Source organism: Cryptomeria japonica, chromosome 6, assembly GCF_030272615.1.
Source record: "Cryptomeria japonica chromosome 6, Sugi_1.0, whole genome shotgun sequence".
Classification (NCBI taxonomy): domain Eukaryota; kingdom Viridiplantae; phylum Streptophyta; class Pinopsida; order Cupressales; family Cupressaceae; genus Cryptomeria; species Cryptomeria japonica.
The window spans coordinates 109978290-109993806 of record NC_081410.1 but is presented as its reverse complement, the minus strand read 5'-3'; positions in this window follow the sequence as shown (position 1 = coordinate 109993806).

Genomic DNA, 15517 nt, shown 5'->3' with positions numbered 1-15517 from the left:
GGGCTTTGTCTGATTAGTTAGGAAACACTTTATGAACCTCTTTTGCTCGATGCCTATAGCAATGACATTATTATGTAGTGGGCTGAACCTGCTTTTTTTTTGTGTAACTGGGCATACCACTCTGGGGGTTAATGGGCCAACCCACCATTAAAGGCAGTGGATCCATCATCCTCCTTCTGCTCAATTTATCAAAGTTATTTGGTTGGACTTGGCATAAGTGTAATGAATAAGTTGTTTTGTGTTAAAGCCTATTAAGAGTTTGTTCCCTTCAACGGGAGGTAATGCATTCAAAATGAACTTGGATGGACTAGTATACATGTCTGTGTTTGGTCCAAGTGTTGTCCATACTTTCTTGGGGACTTTTGTGGCTTGAGTTAACATCCACATCCTCTTTGGAAAGTTCTTCCTCCATAGTATGAAAACTTGTGACTAGGCGGAACTTGGCAGACCCAATTTTGACTCAGACTTGGCGACTCAGCAAAAAATCAACAAATTAAAAAAAAAGTTAAATTCATCAACTCGGCAGTCTCACCAAAAACTTGGCAAGACTGGCCAAAAATTTGACAAAATTCAACTAGGTGAGTTGATGGGCAATTCTCTTGGTTGCAAAATTAACCTAAATGTCTCTCTTTCAAGCAATCACTTATTTTGGTTTTAATGTTTAAGAATTTTTAATTTTTTCAGTTGTAAGAATTTTTGTTTTTGGTTATACTCTGGTGTCAAATTTGAAATCTATTTGATTCAGTATATAACATTCCTATTAGTTCTGTTATTGGTGTAAGGCTAGTCAACGAAGAATCCATTAACCAATTAGTTGAAAACTTGAAATACATTTATGAATCTGAGTAGCACTAGGATCATGATGCAGAGTTGCATGCAACTTTCTCGCAAGGTCATTCCTTAGAAGCATTTGATCAAATGCCAGATGTCTATAGTTTTTCTGTACTTGTTTAATTTCAGATTCCATTGGTATTTTTCAGATTCCATTGGGACTCTAGCTTGAGATTTTTGTCGTATTAGTTTCAAAAGGTTTTTTACTGGGTTTAATAACTGAATGCAAATTTGGGATGTTCTCAGATCTCATTCTTTGGTCTAGAGATCAACAATTTAGTTATGTTGTTCCAAGTCTAGAGAGAGGTCCCCTTCATGATGTATTTATGTGGATTGATTTAGTTTTCCTTGAGGTTCTTTGGACTTTGCAAGAAGTGTTGATGATGACACTTTAATTGTATCTGGAGATATACAATTATTCATTTGCTCTACAATCTTATCCTTTTAGGGGATTTCAATGCCCATGCTAGGAATGAACAGTTTCTTATACATAATATGGCCTAAGATGAGCTTTGCCTGAATTTACTCAACATGGAGGAGTTTAGCCTCAAAAAATTAGAGAATGGCTTTAGTCTTCCCATGCCAAACAAAGGTATCTTTGTTGATTGATTAGCTCAATAGCTTTCTCATTCTTAGTGGACTTTCTTGTTTCATTAGTTATGACCAATATATATATATATATATATGTCTATAAGGGAATGCTTATATGATTGATTGTATTTTTATTATCTCTTTTCCTCAAACCATGACCACTTATGTGATTAATTATTGTTTCCCATCCCGAAACTTTAGGTTTTACTCCTTTGTGCCCCCCTTTATCATTTTCTTCTGTACTCGCTCCTTCAAATGATTCTTACAATTTGAAAAACTTCCTACCATGCGTAACCTCATATCCCTTGGACTGACATTTCTAGTTCTTTTCCATGAATGCGTGATACAATATTGATTATGAAACTCTCATAGAACTCTAGCAAGTGTACATCTATCATCCCTATATAATTGTAGCTTTTAGGAATGTCGATTGTTAATTACACAATAACAAAAAAATTTGTTGGTTCAAAATATTCTACACTATAAAAATCGAGGCAAGGTACATATACAAGCCATCACATCCACCAAAAGCCTGTCAATCCAAAAGCATGACTTTGGGGGTGCATGTCCTTAGGTGGATGTGTTAGCATCCATTGTTTTTTTGTTACTAAGATTAGTTTGAAGAGCTTGTGTGCTTTATGAGTACCTTCTCATTATGATTATTGATTGTGAATAACAAGTTAAAATGTGAGAAGAAATGACTTCTTATAAAAGGTAGTCATCAAAATGACAACTTGATTTATAATATACTCTTATATAGTTAAAAATCCTTCTCCCCTCAAAATCTGAAGTGTAACAAAAGTTCCTTGTACGCCGACTAGAATTATTTTTATCAATGAAAAATGACAGTCACTATATATATTACTAAAAGAAAAAGTTACATCTATTCGAAGGGCTAGGATGTCCAAGCCAAAGTACAAAAATAACTAGATACAGAGGGATCCAAAAACCAGCCACAACTGTTCCAAAAAGCCAAGATGAGAAAACAATATATCAACTCTCATAACTTCCACTAGAGCTGGCAGTCTTTGAAAAAGTAGGCAGTTGAGAGCTACGGAGATGAAATCCTTCCTCCAAATGCTTGAGTAAAAGATGCAAGGAACTGAACACATTGAATACATGACGAGAAGATTGTCTTCTAACCCGTAGCACAAATAATTAAGGCAAATAATTCTCTCTAGAGGAGAGTCACAAAACCTAACCACATTATGGACAACGTCGATACATAGGCAGAGTTGGAGACTAGATCTAACTTGCTTAAAAATACACCAATCGGGGTAGTATTAGAGTCTAACCATAAACTCTCCAACTCTCCATCCAACGAAGAAAGAGAATAAATGAAGGGTTGAACATTGTATTTGCTAGTAGCACAACCATCTCTTTGTCGAGTAGGATGTCCTTGTAGTTAGAAAAGAAAACAGACACGACTTCAAAAAATGAAGCACTCAGATTTTGCATTAGCCAATCCCTCCCAACAATCACTTTGATAGCCATCTCAATAGGAATGTAAGGAAGAATCAAGATCCGACTCAGTTTTTCTCTATTAAAGATATGACAATCACTCTTCTCTTAGAAGCACCTAGGAAGTGATACTCGCCAAGAATCAAACATGAAGAAACACACAACATAACCAACAATAGAGTATAGAATCCAAATGATTATGAGGTATTCCATAATTTCCTATTTATGACATAAATACATTAGTGAGGATATTGAGCTTCGCACAATGTGAAATATGCAAACAATGTTGGCCCAACACCACCACAACTGAAACAATGTCAGAGTATAGGAGCTCTCAACAGAATAATTAGAAACCAAATCTGGGAAAGGAAGTGGCACATAAGTCCTCCATAGAAGAGTACTTAGGTTCCATGACAAGTATCAAAAGCTTGCACTACAAACCAAAAAGAAATGTTAGCATAAAGGTTGAGATCAAGATTGATCCGCAGTGAAAGATTTGGATCTTAAGCCAAGGAGCAAGGTACTCTAAAGTGATCATCATTGTAGAAAATTGCCCAAATTTGCATGAACGTGATAGATTGTCAAACTTAAAAAAATTATTACCAGTTTAGCAAATCATTACAACCACGCCAAAGGAGCAAAGGACACCTGCTCTCACATGACATCACCTTGACTTTGTTCAAGAGAGGACAAGATACCTTGGTATTTTATTCTGTGTTCGTATGTGCATAAAACACACATCAACAGTACGAAGCAAAATGGGTTTTTCATTCAACATAGGAGATTTACTATTGAATAATTTTTCAAAAGAGAGGAGTTGCAATTGAAGTTCTTCCTTAAAAGAATATACATAGAACTAAAACAAACAATTGAATACGCACACGTGTATTAAATTTTGATGCAATTCAAACATCCACCAACACTATATCTTTGAAACTATATATATAATGGACACCTCCCACCATGATTCTTTGCATTGCTTTCTCTGTCAACACACCCATGGCTCCTTTAGTGGTGCTAGTGTGAGGTATCCTTTGGCTTAGATGCCATGACTAAGAGGTATCTATATTGTCTCTGTCACCGAGGATTTGCTCTTGTACTCATCTTTTGGGTACACAATATCTATAATTGGATGCAATTGTTTACCCGTTTAACATTTAAACCTGTAACATGATTCTCACCGATGAACATGAGTCTCCACTATGCAAACCATGATGATTGCCAGTGTTAGTTGATATGATTTTTATTGACTTGTTTATCTAGAAGAGTAAAGAGGAGACTCTGCCCACTTTCTGTCTAACCTGTGCATGCGTCTTTTAGTTAATGCATACCATATACAATTGCATTTGCATTAGAAGCTTAATCTGTCTTCTAAATTGCTACATCAACTTAGAATTGATTCCATGTTTTATGGATAGGCTGAAGTTGGTTTTTAATGAATTGAGCATACAATATTCAGGTCTAAAGAATCCTTGACACCTGTTATAACCTCTTGAGGGAAGGGAAAGGCAAATTTTCAGAGAAAAGGGAACATATGTATCATTGTTTAGTTCATATTGTATTTCTTTTTTATGTTTATATGATAATCCTAATAGATATGATTATTATCAGCTTATTTATTTGGGAGTAAATAGGAGATATTGCCCAGTTTCTATTGAAGCTGTCCATTCATCTTTTCGCTAATGTGTAAAATACATTTTCACATATGCATTGGAAATTTAGGAGAGGTGCTGCTACTTTTGGGAGCAACTGTTGCTCTTATTGGTGGGAGAAATGTCCTTCTCTTGTATATTTTCTTATCATGGTTTCTTATTAATTATGGTATCTCTAAACTTCCTTGTCTGGTTGCAGGGCCAAAAGATGTACCGAGGATTGCTAGAGCGGGTGGCAGGTTAGCTGGTAAAGCAGTAGGCTATGTCCAAAGTGCTCGAGGATAGATGAAAACTGTCTTGCATCAATCTCAAGCTACTCAGGTCCATAGTCCTCTATTTGCAAAACACTTTTTTTCATGCTTTCTGGAGGAAATATTTTGTAGTGGGACAAAATGACTTTGAGCATGTATTTCCTAGTATTTGCTTGCAGTTTAAGAGACTACATCATGTGTATTTCTGAGTGGCATATTTATTAATTAACATTTTCTTTCTGATCAAAGAAAATTAATGTGCATGATGCATTTTTGGGAATGTTGATGTGGCTTTTTTAATACTCTGAAATAGGACGTAAATGACTCGTGCTCACCAAAGACACTTCCCTTGGAGGGGCATAAGAATTGTGACCTCTCCTAACCTAATAACCTATCAACATTAAAACTAGAAAAACCAAAATAGGGAATCCTATAAGAGTAGGGGTGTCAAACACCAAACTGTACTATAAAAATTATGTTCTAACATGTACAATATAAAACATGCAACGTATGTATATAAAAAAAAGTTAGACCAATCTATAAACACGTCGTAATGTATTCACAACACAGCTTGGCTTTTTTATATGTATGGGTATACCATCCAACAATGGTACGCAGTAAATCTCTAGGAAGCAATGCAGGAATGATGCTACAGATGGGATTTACCATGCTTACATTGGTAGCTAGCATGTCTGAAAGTTCAACAACGCAAAGACCTAACAATCAACACTTCAAGATGGTCTAGCTCTAAAATTTGAATTAATCCTTTTCGCTGCAGGCTCTAAATTGCAGGGAACAATTAAGATAGACAACCATTTATTTTTGGCTATAGAAATGATATTAGAAGAAAAAACTACATATTAGTGATCATCGTGAACACCATATGATATGCAACATAGTGAGCTCATCAATTATGGCTTTATTTATGAATATCTATCATGAGTCATGTTGATCACACTAGTAAACAATTGTTTTCTCATTTTTATAGCACAATGACTGCAAAATCAATTCTAACAGTTAACTGGCATCAAATAACAGTTGTTGGCTTAAGCTTCTTAAAGGATGTTTTATGAAGTGTTTGTCATTCTTAATTTAAATGGCGAAGCTTCTAAAGATGGTTTATTTAGTTTAGTCAAAGTCTGTTTTGATCATATTTTTCTTATTTCATTATATGAAACAACACAACCCAATTGGTTCCAGCTATATTAATCAAACTGAGGACATTTGCTAACAAACTTGTCAAATCTCCAAAATAATTATTGGTTGATCATCCAAAAGCATGACATCAATATTTTTTTCATGTTCCACTAACTTAAGAAATGTGTTTGTGTTAATTTTCAGCTGTAACCCAAATGAAACTGCTATAATGCTTTGATAGTTTGGTTGTAATTTTTTGTGGCTTGCAGTTGCATCCCATCCATTCTTCTAATTATAATTGTTCCACGACTATTGGGGATAGGGAGACGGGAAGGAGTGGGGACAAGCTTCAGGGACAGGGGACAAAGGGAAAAAGTTTGGGGGACGGGTTTCAGGGACAGGGAGACTTGGGCCTGGGGGGTGGGAAACGCGTTTCCGTGGAACACTTATTATATAGTAGTTCTTTGAATGCCAAGAGCTTCGCCTTTGGCTGACATTAATTTCTTTCTCAACCAAGGATCATCTTTTCTTATCATTCCCTGTCTTCTCTTAACTTGTCCTTGTATCAGTTTGTGGACATTAAATTTTTCTTAACAACAATCAACTTCATATCCCGGCCCTCTGATAGAGCAGATTTTAACCTCTGAGTGTTTATTTAAATTAAAATTTACTTTCAGTTTATTAAACAAATGAGATTTCTAATAAAATGCAACACTATAGTAATATTCAAATATGATCTTATATATCAAAGTGTGTGAACTTGGACATGTATAAGAAATGAATTAAACTATAGAAATAAGCTGAGAATTAGGATAGAGCATGTTTGGTCAAGAAATGAATGCTGGAAATGGACTCAATAAGGCTACAGGATCATGTTTGACAAACTTCAATTATTATTGATAACTTTGGTCTTGGGGTTACTAGTGTCAGTGTCAGGTGATTGTGTTCTGATATTGGGCACATGTCTAGGTGTTGTGTGTTTGTATCCTCGAACACTCATGTTCATGCCTCCAAATGCGATACAACTAACATGATCTGCTTGCTTAATTATTTTGATATTTTCTTATTTTTAAAGATTCTTGATGTCTGTCTTCGATTCTGAGGAATTTGTAGTAGAAATTTTGGTGGATGGAGAAATTGGTTTATGCTTATGGGGAAACCACCTCATCAAGTACCCAATCTGTCTTATTTCAGCTTCCACCCTTGATTTTTTTATTTTCTTGGCTGATGTAAAGTATATCATGCAATGGTTTACCAATACAAAGGAATTGCAAGCAATAATTTGATTTGATTGTTTCCCAAGCATTCAAAGCAAACATGCATCTATAGAAAGCAACTTAAACCTCAAATCCAGAAGCTCAAATCACACTCTACATGGACTGTGAAAACCTGATGTCTACAACTTAAACCTTGTCAAATCTGAAATATAAGAGCTACAGGTCGGAAATTTTTGTCTTTCAACTTTGTATTACAAGAAGTAAACACTTGACAAGAAAATCTAAGCATGAAACACTAGAAAGGTAACTCTACTCACTGTATTAGGTCTGATACACCTTTCAAATCTCCTTCAAAATGCTCATACAAGTAGCTACAGATCTGCCATGAAGTTTCCAATTTATCATCAATCATAAACACAATAACCAAGGCTCAAAATACTCAGAAATGTATCTCAGTAAGTCTGCAACAGCAAGCTGGAAGCAAGAAATCCACAGGGGCGATTCACCAATGTGCAAGTAAATGTCACATTTGACCACCAATTGAACTATGCTCTCCACAATCAACGCCCACATGCCAAGGCAAGAATGGTTCTTCTCCCTAGGACAGTTTGCAACAATAAATCAGTTCTTCACCAAACTGGAAAAACTCAATACCCACATCACAAAATCTCAAAGATCTTCATATTTTTCAAAAACATATCATCACTTGCAAGCCAAAATCACTGTAATCTGTATCTCAACACACCATCTAGTGAGGGTAGATGTTTCACCACTGAAACCAACAACATAGTAGAGGGTTTTCATCCTCAGCCAACAACAAGCGAACTCTCAGAGTTCATTCTAGCAACATCTCCTTAAGTTGTCAATTTTGAATGTTCAAATGAGAGCTCAAAGTTTGACATGTCCAGCAACATCTCCTTAAGGTATATTTGTTGATTGATTAGCTCAATAGCTTGCTCATTTCTTAGTGGACTTTCTTGTTTCATTAGTTATGACCAATATATATATGTCTATAAGGGAATGCTTATATGATTGATTGTATTTTTGTTATCTCTTTTCCTCAAACCATGACCACTTATGTGATTAATTATTGTTGCCCATCCCGAAACTTTAGGTTTAACTCCTTTGTGTCTCGGTTTATCATTTTCTTTTGTACTCGCTCCTTCAAATGATTCTTACAATTTGCAAAATTTCCTACCATGGTAACCTCATATCCCTTAGACTGACATTTCTAGTTCTTTTCCATGAATGCGATCATGAAACTCTCAGAGAACTCTAGCAAGTGTACATCTATCATCCATATATAATTGTAGCTTTTAGGAATGTTGATTTTTAATTACACAATAACAAAAAAAATGTGTTGGTTCAAAATATTCTACACTAATAAAAATTGAGGCAAGATACGTATGCAAGACATCACATCCACCAAAAGCCTGTCAATCCAAAAGCATGACTTTGGGGGTGCATGTCCTTAGGTGGATGTGTTAGCATCCACTGTTTTTTTGTTACTAAGATTAGTTTGAAGAGCTTGTGTGCTTTATGAGTACATTCTCATTATGATTACTGATTGTGAATAACTAGTTAAAATGTGAGAAGAAATGACTTCTTATAAAAGGTAGTCATCAAAATAACAATTTGATTTATAATATACTCTTATATAGTTATAATTCCCCCTCCCCTCAAAATCTTAAGTGTAACAAAAGTTTCTTGTACGTTGACTTGAATTATTTTTATCAATGAAAACTAACAGTCACTATATATATTACTAAAAGAAAAAGTTACATCTATTCGAAGGGTTAGGAGGTCCAAACCAAAATACAAAAATAACTAGAAACAAAGGGATCCAAAAAACAACCACAACTGTTCCAAAAAGCCAAGATGAGGAAACGACATATCAACTTTCACAACTTCCACTAGAGCTGACAACCTTTGACAAAGTAGACAGTTGAGAGCTAGGGAGATGAAATCCTTCCTCCAAATGTTTGAGTAAAAGATGCAAGTAACTGAACCCCTTCCTGACCCCAACTTGACAATAAGTAAGACCAAGGTAAGACGGATTGAACACTGGGTTGAGTTGTGAGATGCCGTTAGACGTTATAAAAAAATAATGAATTGTTAATAAGATAATGCAGAAAGTAAACATAATCCATCTTTTTCACCTCAGCGCCTTTTTGATTCCAACTTGACAATAAGTAAGACCAAGGTAAAGCGGATTGGATACTGGGGTGTGCCGTGTCGATATACCTCTAGAGGTAAAAACAAAAAAAATAAATTATGAATTGTTAATAAAATAATGCACAAAGTAAATATAATCCCCCTTCTTTGTCTCAACACCTTCCTGACCCCAACTTGGCAATAAGTAAGACCAAGGTAAGGCGCACATTGGGTTGAGTTGGTTGAGTTGTGGGATGTCGTTAGAGGTAAAAAAATAAAAAAATGATTTGTTAATAAAATAATGCACAAAGTAAACATAGGCCCCCTTCTTCACCTCAGTGCTTTCCTGACCCCAACTTGACAATAAATAAGACCAAGGTAAGACAGATTGGACATTGGACTAGGTCATGTGGATATGCCTCTAGAGGTAAAAAAAATAAAAAAAATAATGAATTGTTAATAAAATAATGCACAAAATAAATATAATCTCTCTTTCTTTGCCTCGTCGTGTTTCTGACCCAACTTGGCAATAAGTAAGACCAAGGTAAGACAGATTCGATACTAGGTTGGGTTCAGGGAATGCCTCTAGAGGTAACAAAAAAAACAACTATGAATTGTTAATAAAATAATGCACAAAGTAAATATAAAGCCCCCTTCTTCGCTTCAGTGCCTCCGGACCCCAACTTAACAATAAGTAAGACCAAGGTAAGGTGTATTGGACGCTAGGTTGGGTTGTGGGAATACCTCTAGAGGTAAAAACAAAAAAAAATAAAAATTACGAATTGATAATAAAATAATGTACGAAATAAACATAAGCCCTCTTTTTCACCTCAGCGCCTTCTTGACCCCAACTTGGCAATAAGTAAGACCAATGTAAAGCGGATTGGACACTGGGTTGGGTCGTGGGATGCCTTTAGAGGTAAAATAAAAAATAAAAAATGAATTGTCGATAAAATAATGCACAAAATAAACAAAAACCCCCTTTTTTGCCTCACGCCTCCCTAACCCCAACTTGACAATAAGTAAGATCAAGGTAAGGTGGATTGATGTTGGATTGAACTGTGGGATATCGTTAGAGGTAAAATTTTTTTTAAAAAAATAAAATTAATTGTTAATAAAATAATGTTCAAAGTAAACATAAGCCCCTTTTTCCGCCTCAGCTCCTTTCTGACCCCAACTTGGCAATAAATAAGATCAAGGTAATGTGGATTGGACACTGGGTTGGGTCGTGTGGATATGCCTCTAGAGGTGAAAAACAAACAAAAAAACAAATAATGAATTGTTAATAAAATAATGCACAAAGTAAATATAATCCCCTTTCGTTGCCTCAACATCTTCCTGACCCCAACTTGGCAATAAGTAAGACCAAGGTAAGGCAGAATGGACACTAGGTAGGGTCGTGGGGATGCCTCTAAAGGTAAAAACAAAAAATAATATTTATAAATTGCTAATAAAATAATGCACAAAATAAGCACAAAACCCTCTTTTTCGCCTCAGCGCCTTCCTGACCCTAACTTGGCAATAAGTAAGACCAAGGTAAGACGGATTGGACATTGAATTGAATTGTGAGAATATCTCTAGACATAACAAAAAATAATAATTATGAATGCAATTCACACTAGATTATTTTAAAAAGCATATTATAAAAATATCATTTACTAATATAATTCACACAATTATTTAAAAAATATTGACTCATAAAATATTAACACTATTACATATTTGATATCTAACAACAAATCATAAAATATGACAACAAATTAATCATATTTAAGTTGCACATTTAAAACTATGTAAATAATTTTTATTAATTATGAGGCAATGTATGTATACAAGACATCACATCCACCAAAAAACTGTCAATCCAAAAGCATTACTTTGGGGGTGCATGTCTTTAGCATCCATCGTCTTTTTGTTACTAAGATTAGTTTGAAGAACTTGTGTGCTTTATGAGTACTTTCTCATTATGATTTTTGATTGTAAATATAATCCCCCTTCTTTGCTTCAACACCTTTCTGACCCCAACTTGACAATAAGTAAGACCAAGGTAAGGCAGATTGGACATTGAGTTGCGTTGTGGGATGCCGTTAGAGGTAAAAAAAATAAAATGATTTGTTAATAAAATAATGCACAAAGTAAACATAAGCCCCCTTTTTCGCTTCAGTGCCTATCTGACCCAAACTTGAGAATAAATAAGACCAAGGTAAGATGGATGGACACTGTACTAGGTCGTGTGGATATGCCTCTAGAGGTAAAAACAAAAAAAAATAATGAATTGTTAATAAAATAATGCACAAAATAAATATAATCTCCCTTTCTTTGTCTCATCACGTTTCTGACCCTAACTTGGCAATAAGTAAGACCAAGGTAAGGCGGATTCGATACTAGGTTGGGTCCGGGGGATGACTCTAGAGGCAACAAAACAAACAAACTATGAATTGTTAATAAAATAATGCACAAAGTAAATATAAAGCCCCCTTCTTCGCTTCAGCGCCTCCTGACCCCAACTTGGCAATAAGTAAGACCATGGTAAGGTGGATTGGACACTAGGTTGGGTCGTGGGGATACCTCTAAAGGTAAAAACAAAAAAAAATATAAATTACGAATTGATAATAAAATAATGTACGAATTAAACATAAGCCCTATTTTTCGCCTCAGCGTCTTCTTGACCCCAATTTGACAATAAGTAAGACCAATGTAAGGCGGATTTGACACTAGGTTGGGTTGTGGGATGCCTTTAAAGATAAAATAAAAATAAAAAATGAATTGTTGATAAAATAATGCACAAAATAAACAAAACCCCCTTTTTCGTCTCACGCCTTCCTGACCTCAACTTGACAATAAGTAAGATCAAGGTAAGGTGGATTGGACGTTGGGTTGAGCTGTGGGATATCCTTAGAGGTAAAAAAAATATAAATAAATAATAATTAATTGTTAATAAAATAATGCTCAAAGTAAACATAAGCCCTTTTTTTCACCTCAGCGCCATTTTGACCCCAACTTGGAAATAAATAAGACCAAGGTAATGCAGATTGGACACTGGGTTGGGTCATGTGGATATGCCTTTAGAGGTGAAAAACAAACAAAAAAATAAAAAATGAATTGTTAATAAAATAATGCACAAAGTAAATATAATCCCCTTTCGTTGCCTCAACGTCTTCATGACCCCAACTTGGCAATAAGTAAGATCAAGGTAAGGCGGAATGGACACTAGGCAAGGTTGTGGGGATGCCTCTAAAGGTAAAAACAAAAAATAATAATTATGAATTGTTAATAAAATAATGCACAAAGTAAACACAAAACCCTTTTTTTCGCCTCAACGCCTTCCTGACCCCAACTTGGCAATAAGTAAGACCAAGGTAAGGCAGATTGGACATTGAACTGAATTGTGAGGATACCTCTAGACGTAACAAAAAATAATAATTATGAATGCAATTCACACTAGATTATTTTAAAGAGTATATTATAAAAATATCATTTACTAATATAATTCACACAATTATTTAAAAAATATTGACTCATAAAATATTAACACCACTACATATTTGATATCTAACAACAAATCATAAAATATGACAACATATTAATCATATTTAAGTTGCACATTTAAAATTATGTAAATAATTTTTATTAATTGTGAGGCAAGGTAGGTATACAAGACATCACATCCACCAAAAGTCTGTAAATCCAAAAACATTACTTTGGGGGTGCATGTTTTTAACATCCACCGTCTTTTTGTTACTAAGATTAGTTTGACGAACTTGTGTGCTTTATGAATACCTTTTCATTATGATTTTTGATTGTAAATATAATCCCCCTTCTCATTATGATTTTTGATTTTTAGCTTCAGCGCCTCCGGACCCCAACTTGGCAATAAGCAAGACCAAAGTAAGGTGGATTGGACGCTAGGTTGGGTCGTGGGGATACCTCTAGAGGTAAAAAATAAAAAATAAAAAAAATTACGAATTGATAATAAAATAATGTACGAAGTAAACATAAACCCTCATTTCGCCTCAACGCCTTCTTGACCCCAACTTGGCAATAAGTAAGACCAAGGTAAGGCGGATTGGACACTGGGTTGGGTCATGGAATGCCTTTAGAGAGAAAATAAAAAATAAAAATGAATTGTTGATAAAATAATGCACAAAATAAACAAAAACCCCCTTTTTCGCCTCACACCTCTTTGACCCCAAATTGACAATAAGTAAGATCAAAATAAGGTGGATTGGACGTTGGGTTGAGCTGTGGGATATCGTTAGAGGTAAAAAAATAAATAATAATTAATTGTTAATAAAATAATGCTCAAAGTAAACATAAGCCCCTTTTTTCGCCTCAGCACCTTTCTGACTCCAACTTGGCAATAAATAAGACCAAGGTAATGCAGATTGGACATTGGGTTGGGTCGTGTGGATATGCTTCTAGAGGTGAAAAATAAACAAAAAAACAAATAATAAATTGTTAATAAAATAATGCATAAAGTAAATATAATCCCCTTTCATTGCCCCAACGTCCTCCTGACCCCAACTTGGCAATAACTAAGACAAAGGTAAGGCGGAATGGACACTAGGCAGGGTCGTGGGGATGCCTGTAAAGGTAAAAACAAATAATAATAATTATGAATTGTTAATAAAATAATGCACAAAGTAAATATAATCCCCTTTCGTTGCCCCGACGTCCTCTTGACCCCAACTTGGCAATAAGTAAGACAAAGGTAAGGTGGAATGGACACTAGGTAGGGTTGTGAGGATGCCTGTAAAGGTAAAAACAAATAATAATAATTATGAATTGTTAATAAAATAATACACAAAGTAAACACAAAACCCTATCTTTCGCCTCAGCGCCTTCCTGACCCCAACTTGACAATAAGTAAGACCAAGGTAAGACAGATTGGACATTGAACTGAATTGTGATGATACTTATAGACGTACCAAAAAATAATAATTATGAATGCAATTCACACTAGATTATTTTAAAGAGTATATTATAAAAATATCATTTACTAAAATATAATTCACACAATTATTTAAAAAATATTGACTCATAAAATATTAACACTATTACATATTTGATATCTAACAATAAATCATAAAATATGACAACATATTAATCATATTTAAGTTGCACATTTAAAATTATGTAAATAATTTTTATTAATTGTGAGGCATACATAAGGTACGTATACAAGACATCACATCCACCAAAAGTCTGTCAATCCAAAAACATGACTTTGGGGGTGCATGTCTTTAGCATCCACCGTCTTTTTGTTACTAAGATTAGTTTGAAGAACTTGTGTACTTTATGAGTACCTTCTCATTATGATATTTGATTGTAAATATAATTCCCCTTCTTTGCCTCAACACCTTCCTGACCCTAACTTGGCAATAAGTAAGACCAAGGTTAGGCAGATTGGACATTGAGTTGCGTTGTGGGATGCCGTTAGAGGTAAAAAAAAAGAAAAATGATTTGTTAAGAAAAATGATTTGTTAATAAAAATGATTTGTTAATAAAATAATGCGCAAAGTAAACATAAGCCTCCTTCTTTGCCTCAGTGCCTTCCTGACTCCAATTTGACAATAAATAAGACCAAGGTAAGACGGATTGAACACTGAACTAGGTCGTGTGGATATGCCTCTAGAGGTAAAAACAATTTTTTTTTATGAATTGTTAATCAAAATAATGCACAAAATAAATATAATCTCCCTTTCTTTGCCTCATCACGTTTCTGACCCCAACTTGACAATAAGTAAGACCAAGGTAAGGCGGATTCGATATTAGGTTGGGTTCGAGGAATGACTCTAAAGGTAACCAAAAAAATAAACTATGAATTGTTAATAAAATAATGCACAAAGTAAATATAAAGCCCCCTTCTTCGCTTCAGCGCCTCCTGACCCCAACTTGACAATAAGTAAGACCAAGGTAAGGTGGATTGGACACTAGGTTGGGTTGTGGGGATACCTTTAGAGGTAAATAATAATAATAATTAATTGTTAATAAAATAATGTCCAAAGTAATCATAAGCCCTTTTTCTCCGCTTCAGCTCTTTTCTGACCCCAACTTGACAATAAATAAGATCAAGGTAATGCGGATTGGATACTGGGTTGAGTCGTGTGGATATGCCTCTAAAGGTAAAAAACAAACAAAAAAACAAATAATGAATTGTTAATAAAATAATGCACAAAGTAAATATAATCCCATTTCGTTGTCTCAGTGTCTTCTTGACCCC